The sequence below is a fragment of the Dicentrarchus labrax genome, unplaced genomic scaffold (assembly GCF_905237075.1).
Source record: "Dicentrarchus labrax unplaced genomic scaffold, dlabrax2021, whole genome shotgun sequence".
Taxonomy (NCBI): domain Eukaryota; kingdom Metazoa; phylum Chordata; class Actinopteri; family Moronidae; genus Dicentrarchus; species Dicentrarchus labrax.
In genome coordinates, this window is record NW_026136711.1 from 4,611,092 (window position 1) to 4,619,510 (window position 8,419).

Below are 8,419 nucleotides of genomic sequence, written 5' to 3' on the forward strand. Positions count from 1 at the left end.
CAAGATTTGGGTGAAAAATTACAAAATGTCACGTCTGACATACAGGTTACATAATCAGCAGGCTTTCAGGCTAAAATAATAATGAGAGAGTGCAACAATCAGTTGATTCTATCAGTTTCCCCAAAATTAATTTTACAGCGGGGCTGCCCCCCTTTTAATTATAAGCAGAAGCAGAGCATGCAGAGTGCAGGGTTTCTCGTAGCTGGTTGTAGTTTTAGCTGTAAATATTTATCACTAGGCTGGACGTAGCCAACTCTGATATAGGGTGTGTTGTCTTTCAGGCATAAATTCGAATGAACTTTTATTTTGAAGAGACTCTTATTTTGAAGGGCTTTTGTCTCGCTGGAAAGTTCCTGGTTCACAGGTTGTTTTGGTCAGTAGTTTGAGGAGGCTAGCTGGATTTACACAGCTACATTTCTGTGTTCAACTGCATGTATTCAACACTGTAAACGCCACAGAGGCAATGTTGTAAGTGAATAATTTCATAGTTATATTCATAAGTTAGTGATAAAAATATTATTTACATGAAGAAGGCATTTGATTTATTTGTATTTAAAAACGTTTTATTTACACTTATTTACATGAGAAAAGCACATGTTACAGAGCTAAATGGTAATTTTTATATTTGTCTTTGTTACAGTTTTCACTCTGACCTTGTAAAATGAGAGAAAGAGCCACAGTAAAGAGCAACTAAAGCTTACTACGACTCAAGTCTTCATTTGAGAGGAAGAGTTTAGCTAGTTGTATAGCTGCAGTTGCTACACTGCAGTGAGGACAACATATAGGGCTTATCACCTGTCTAGACCAAACGCGTTTCAGATGTGGTTTTTTTACTTGTGCGTGTCACGGCACACAAACACTCTCATGTTAATCTATGCAGCTGTGTCCACCAACACCGTTGGGCGCGTTTTTTCAGCTTTGCTGTCATAGTTGGTTTTTGGAAATGGATGAATTATTAAATATATTAAGCGATTTCATAGTAGAGATATATTTAAGAACTGTCTCTATCAGAAATGCAAGTTTCCCTCATAACTACTTTATGTTAGTTCTTCATCATTTTTTCCTAATGTCATGCCTTTCAGGGAAGAGAAGAGGTCAAAGTGAGGTGGCAACCATGGTCTAAATGGTAAGCTCTTCCTAAATTACAACAAACAGGTGTGTTGGATGGGGAAAAAAGTATTTATACAGTGCTACAGCAGATATCCTTCCATTTTAATACAGTTTTTTGGCTGAGTACAATTGATTGTTTTATTTAATGCAGTGCGACATAATTGACGACAACCGAAGCAGCTTCTAAGACATGTCACGACATTCTGAGGGAAAGATTAGATGTTAGATTTCTTATTTTCCTCCCACAACTGCTTAAGTTGCATCCATGACACTGAGCAATGGGAACACAGCTGAGAGCGCTCTGCCGGAAGAGACTAGGCCGAGCACATACAGTATATAAACATTGCAAAACGAAACAGCGCTGCTCGCATGTTACTTTAAACTTTAGACTTTATTGTCCCCAAGGGGAAATTCTTTTTCACATCACAATACAGTTATGGAGAGCACACAACATACAGATAATGACAGGACAAACACAACAAGATAACATGCAGACAGATGATATAGACAGAGTGATACCGAAGTGAATTATCTGGGTGTTTTGTTAAGGGCTGCTATGGCTGCAGGTACCAGGCTTTTGCCATAACGAGCCCTCCTGCACAACAGGTACCTGCGTACCAGAGGGGCATAATGGTGAAGTGGCAGTTGAGTGGATGTGTCCTGTGCTATTGTAAATGCGATGCGTGAGATTGCCTTGAGGTTGAGCGCTGACAGTGTGGGTGTGGAGAGACCGATTAGTTTGGTAGCTATGTTTGTGACACGTGTGAGTTTGGCCCGGTTTGTAACAGAAAGCATGTTGAAGAAGCAGGTGGAACAGTAGAGCAGGATGGGTTAAACAATACTATGATACAACAGTAGGAGGAGATGGTGGGAAAACATAGAGTCCTTTAAGTTTATGGATGACATACAGTCTTTGATGGCTCCTTTTCTGAACGTCCGTTGTGTGCTGGTCAAAAGTGACTTTATTGTCTAATGTGAGTCCGAGGTATTTGAAGCTGTCAACTGTTTCAACGGGCTTGTTGTTGATGAGAATGAGGTGCTGTGGATATGGGATATTTAATGTTATTTCTTTTGTTTTGGCTACATTGAGATGGAGGACGTTTTGTTTACACCAGTGGGAGAAATGTGCGACAGTGTTGTGGTAGTCTAATACAGAGTTATTGTACGATAGGAGAGGGAGGATGGCAGTGTCGTCAGACTATTTGAGGTAGGTGGTGGTGGGAGAGGGGCTGGTGCAGTTATTGGTGTACAGGTTGTAGAGGAAAGGGCTTAGCACACAGCCCTGGGGGGCTCTGAGTTTGGTGATGGTTATGTTGTTGTGCCAACCCGAACACCTTGCCGTCTGTAGTTTCCTTTAGGTGGTGTTAAAAGCTGAGTTGAAGTCGACAAAGAGGATCCTGGCGAGATTGCCTGAGGAGTCTAGCTGCTGGAGGACAAGATGCAGCAGGCAGGCGACAGTGTCCTCTGTGCCCCCTTTTTCCCTGTAGGCTAATTGCAGGGGGTCAAATTGATTTTTGACAAACGGGAGGATGGTCTTATTTGTTGTTTTTATATTTTTGGAGCACAAGACAGCCAACAACATACATACCGCATAACGCCAATGTCTATTTACACTAGTGTAGTAGCAACTCTTTCCTGATCTCCTCCGAACGCCGTGGAGGACAGCGGGCGGTTATTGACCAGTGACCAACTTGTAGTCCGTCAAGTCTCTCAGCCCCCATGGCCCTATTCCATCGCTCTATAATCGTTTGACACAGAGACCATTGGAACACACAAAAAGATTGTCTAGTTTGACACCGGCACACAAACACTTTAATTGCTTTTACGATGTATTATAGCATGACAAACTAATATGTAAGACATGTTTAATAAGCAAATTGTCAAAAAAATAATTTTATTATTTCAGAATGAAGGTCATCCTTTAAGCTTTATTTCCTTAATATGAGTTTTCTCTTTCATTTCCTGGGAGTGGCAAGGACTGGGAGGACACGTGGGAGCCAGCTCAACAAATACAAATATAATATTTAGTTCTGTCCTGTTCAGTTTATTTTCATCTTTATGTTATAAATGTATGTATTTTATTTACATGTATCTTATTTTATAATTTTTATTTGTTTGTTCCTTTTTTTTATTTTGTGTGTGTATTACAGTTCTTGTTCACATTAATGTTAGTGTCTGGAGTGCCTACAGTGTATTTAAATTGCCTCATGATGTAATGTTTTTGTCTGTCTTGTTGAAGATAAAAAGTGAAATTGTTCATTTTGTCTTGTTTTTTTACTTAAGCCTTACTAGCCTAAACCTCTGATAGGCCCTATATATAGGATATACAACCAAAAGTTGGTAGCCATCAGATTTATTTTTAGCTTATAAGAAAGTGGTCAACATTGAAATGTAATTGAGACAAATTTGACCTCCAAAACAACACACACCATATATACTGTGTTTTTCTGATCAGGATTACTCAAAGAGAAAAGAAAGGTAAAGAGACAGATCCATATCTTGTGATGGACTGGTTAAATATAAACCATTCATTGTCCAGTGAAGTAGGCCTATGTGTCTCCCTTCCCCATGCACAGCATGTTACTACTATGGCACAGGCCTACTTTCTTTCAAAAGCTTGTATCTTGGTCAATTAAAAAACAACTGTGTTTAAAAATGTAATTGCACACAGAAATACATTCCATTACCATATTATATACTATTGGTTCATCCAGCGCAATCCTGTCAGCCCTGGGGAAGGGGACACAATGTCTATAAATGGTCATATTAAGTAATATGGAAATATTTATATGAAACATTAAGTAGTTTAGGGGGTAAATGGGGTCTAAACTGCTCCAAATTGAAAAGCATGACTAAGGATAAGGTCACCATCAAAATGTTGAACACATTTTGCCACTAAATATCCCTTAAAATATGTTTTAGGGATTTTATCCATTTGGCTCTATATTGGCTGTGAGAAAGTACACATCAAAGTGCCTTTGCAGTGAGCAAGATGAAAATGAAACTTTGTCATAGAATGACAGTGAAAACATCGTTGGAAAGGTCTTGATCTAAGGCACTTTTAAAGGCTTACAGAAAAGCAACACAATGTGATACAAACATGGGGAAAACATTTTTGGAAAGCTCTTGACTTCTTCTATCATGGCCTTTGTCAAACTAACAGGGGGCGCTACTGGGTAGGGTCAAAACATGATTTCACCCAATTAACAATAGTAAAAATTAAATCTGACCAAATAAATGTGCTCCCCAGTCCCTAAAACATATAATACACTTGCGAAGTTCCTTGACACAGTTTCACATAATAGGGAAAACACTTTAGAACTACAAAAACAATTTTTTGATTGATTTTCCGGGTTAGGGTAGGACAGGACAGTCCAGGTGCAGCCATTTTAATTTCTTCAAATGAGAAGAAAACATCTGTGGCATAGATTGTGGCAAAGTGAAGGGTAGCTGGCCAGTATCAGAATCAGAATCAGAATCAGAAATACTTTAATAATCCCAGGGGGAAATTATTTTCGTTACAACACTCCAGATATACAAACGACATATTATACAAACAACATATATATATATATATACATTCAGCACAAAAACATTCAGCACAAAAAATATAAATATATATATAACTATATATATATATATACAAGATCAATGTACAGTATTAATGTGCAAACGTGCAAAATAATCATTGTCTATGTTTTGAGTCAGAATTACAGTCTATATTTCTGTCTGACTCTCTGAGGGAGACGTTGTAAAGATTAATGACCACAGGCAGGAATGATTTCCTGTGGCACTCTGTAGTGCATCTGGGTGAGAGGAGTCTTCTGCTGAAGGTGCTCCTCTGCTGGGCCAGTGTGTCGTAGAGAGGGTGAGAGACATTGTTGGACTGAAGCCTGGACAGCATCCTCCTCTCTGCCACGGTCATCAGAGTGTCCAGCTCCTCCCCTACGACATCACCGGCCCTCCTGATTCAATTCAATTCAATTCAATTCAATTCAATTTTATTTGTATAGCGCCAATTCATAACAGAAGTTATCTCAGGACACTTTTCAAATAGAGCAGGTCTAGACCGAACTCTTTAACATTAATTACAGAGACCCAACAGTACCACCATGAGCAAGCACTTGGCGACAAGGGCAAGGAAAAACTGCCTGTTAAAAGGCAGAAACCTAGGACAGATCCTCCGGCTCTAGGTGGGTGGTCGTCTGTCTCGACCAGTTTGCTTAGTCTGTTGTTGTCTGCGACCCTACTGTGGTCTGCCCGTCAGGTAATCAACAATCCAGGACACGATGGGGGCCTCCACCTGCATCGCAGCCATCTTCTCACCCAGTAGAGCCGGACGGATGGTATTGAAAGCACTGGAGAAATCAAAGAACATGACTCTCACAGTGCTCGCCGGCTTATCCAGATGAGTGTAGACTGTTCAGCAGGTAGATGATGCTGTCCTCAACTGTAGAGCAGGGGGGAGGGGTGGAGTAGGTGGGTGCGAATTGAGGTGGTGAGGAGCAGACAAGGGGTCTGTAAAGCGCCCAGTATACTCGACGCACTCGGGCTGTCGCGCGATAATGTGACGTAGATCTCGCTGGATTTTGGCCCAGTCAGGCCGTGTCGCACACCACTTTTTTTTTTTTCAGCTGCGTGCGACAAACCGGAAACAGGAAGATGGACGATCTGTACGATCCTTCAATAAAGGAGCACAGAGACGCCGGAATTCAGGACATATGCTGGAAAATTTGGAAGAACCTCCGCGACCGATTTGGAAAGAAAAAAAAAACAAAAACTTTTTCTTCTTCTAGTGCGTAGAAATAGCAATGTCGGTAGCCTTTCCTCACTAGCGACACCTCTGTTCAGGAGAAGACTGCAACTAGTGCCGCAACCACCACGCGCAAGTATAGATAGTCACGGTGCTTCCGTGACGTGACGTTGTCGCGCGACAGTTGGTCTGCGTCGAGTATACCGGACGCTTAAGGAGGAGGAGTAGGGGGAGATAAAGTGGCAGTTGTTGGGAAGCCAGCAGCAGAGACTTGTGGGGGATGGGCCGCAGTATCAAACCTATTGAAAAATAGGTTCAGTTCATTGGCCCGGTCGACATGGCCCTCCAACCCCATGCCACCAGTCTTCTGGAACCCAGTGATGGTTCTCATGCCACTCCACACATCCCTCATGTTGTTTCGCTGGAGTTTATTCTCCAGCTTTCTCCTATATTTGTCTTTTGCCTCCCTGATTTTGAGTTTGAGTGCCCCCTGCACTCTCCTCACCTCATCACGGTTGCCATCTCTGAACGCCCTCTTCTTCTCATTCAGGATGGCCTTAATGTCCTTAGTGATCCAAGGTTTATTGTTGGCATAACAGGTTACAGTCCAAGCTGGGACATTTCAGTCCACACAGAAGTTTATATAGTCCGTGATGCACTCTGTCAGCCCATCAAGGTCCTCCCCGTGGGGCTCACAGAGTGCAGGCCAGTCAGTCACTTCAAAGCAGGCCTGCAGTGTCTCATAAGCCTCCTCCGACCACCTCCTCACAGTCCTTGTGGTCGTAGTCTTCCTCTTCACCAGAGGCACATAGCAGGGTTTGAGGTGAACCAGGTTGTGATCTGACCTGCCCAGAGGGGGGAGAGAAGAGGAGATGTATGCATCTTTAATGTTAGCATACATCAGGTCCAGGGTCCTCTCCTCTCTGGTAGGACAGCTCACATATTGTTTGAATGTCGGCAGAACTCTATCCATGGTGACGTGGTTGAAGTCTCCCGACATGATGATGAGGGCACTGGGGTGTTGAGTCTGTAGTTTGGAGATGGTGGTGTGTATGGTACTGCAGGCAGATGTTTGGTTTGCAGAGGGAGGGATGTACAGGACAGCAATGATGAAGTGCGGGATCTCTCTAGGCAGATGGTAAGGACGGACCACCCTTTTGAGGGCCATGAAGTCCTGCCTGGTGCAGTTTCCCATCCAGGTGGTGATACTCCCACTCAAGATGCTCTCGGTGGTACAGGTGTAATAGTTCCTGAGCACCTTAAGAGGGAGCTTAAAGTCTTTGAGGCGTCTGAGGAGGTAGAGACGCTATCTGGCTTTCTTCACAATGGTGTTCAGGTGATGAGTCCATGGCAGGTCCTGTGAGATGGTCACTCCCAGGTATCTGAAATTGTCCACTCTTTCCACCTCAGAGCCACAGATAGTGAGTGGATGGAAGTCCCTCTGCTGTTTCCTGCTGAAGTCCACAATCAGTTCCTTAGTTTTGCTGACGTTCAGCAGGAGGCGGTTCTCCCGACACCAGTCCTCCAGGTGGGAGACCTCCCTCCTCTAGGCTGTCTCATCGTCGTGGGAGATTAGTCCTACAACAGCGGTGTCGTCAGCAAACTTGATGATGATGTTGGAGTCAGACGTGGCCACGCAGTCCTGTGTGTACAGCGAATACAGCAGAGGGCAACAGAGAGCACACAACCCTGGGGGGATCCAGTGTTGAGAGTCAGGGGGGCTGAAGTGTAGTGACCCACTCGAACCACCTGTGGTCCGCCAGTCAGGAAGCTGTAGAGCCACCTGCACAGGGCGGAGTCCAGACCCAGGTCAAACAGTTTGGAGGCCAGTCTAGAGGGGACTATAGTATTACATGCTGAGCTGTAGTCAACAAACAGCACTCTCACATAGTTTCCCTTACCAGTGTCCACATGGGAAAGGGTCTTGTGGAGGAGGAAGGTTATGGCGTCATCTGTGGATCTGTCCGGCCGGTATGCGAACTGTAGTGGATCCAGGGTGGTGGGCAGTGTAGAGGTGGTAAATGTCTTGATCAATCTTTCAAAACATTTCATCACCACAGATGTGAGGGCTATGGGCCTGAAGTCTGGTAAGCACAGGGACAGTGATAGAGAGAGAATGTTAGAGTGAGTGAGAGAGAGGGAGAGAACGGCTAACAGGTAAAAGCAAGGACAGGTTAACAAGAAAGACGTGGCTCTAAAAAGTGCCTTTGGGTTGTTTTCTTTTCAGTAAAACAGGAAAGTTTGCAGGATCCGTTGAGAAAAGAGAGAGCAGAATTGGGAACTCAAACCTGGATGAGATACAGTACAGATTGTATTATCATAATTGACAAATAAAAGGTACCATTTCATTTGAAGGTATATGTAGGCTAGGTCTATGCTAGGTCACTGTGCAAAATAATCACAGCCTCCAATCATTACAACAAGGGAAGGGTGGCAGTAGGGAAGTGGTTTTGACAGAAGGGGTAGGATAAAGAAGTAGTTGCTGCCCATGTGATTTTGCCCTGCCCCTCAGTGATCACTTTGTTGAACTTCTGGTGGTAGCATATCACTTCTAGA

At 43.4% G+C, this 8,419-nt stretch overlaps 1 long non-coding RNA gene across 2 annotated transcripts; it reads left to right on the forward strand.

Annotated features, from left to right (window-relative positions):
- Nucleotides 1-377: 377 nt before the first annotated feature.
- Nucleotides 378-3,366, forward strand: LOC127371888 (uncharacterized). Of its 2 annotated transcripts, XR_007886472.1 has the most exons (3): nucleotides 378-468; nucleotides 1,083-1,126; nucleotides 2,459-3,366. It is a non-coding gene; the product is annotated as an uncharacterized LOC127371888 (long non-coding RNA). The 2 variants fall into 2 exon arrangements; XR_007886471.1 differs by having other exon boundaries at nucleotides 1,083-3,366.
- Nucleotides 3,367-8,419: the final 5,053 nt, after the last annotated feature.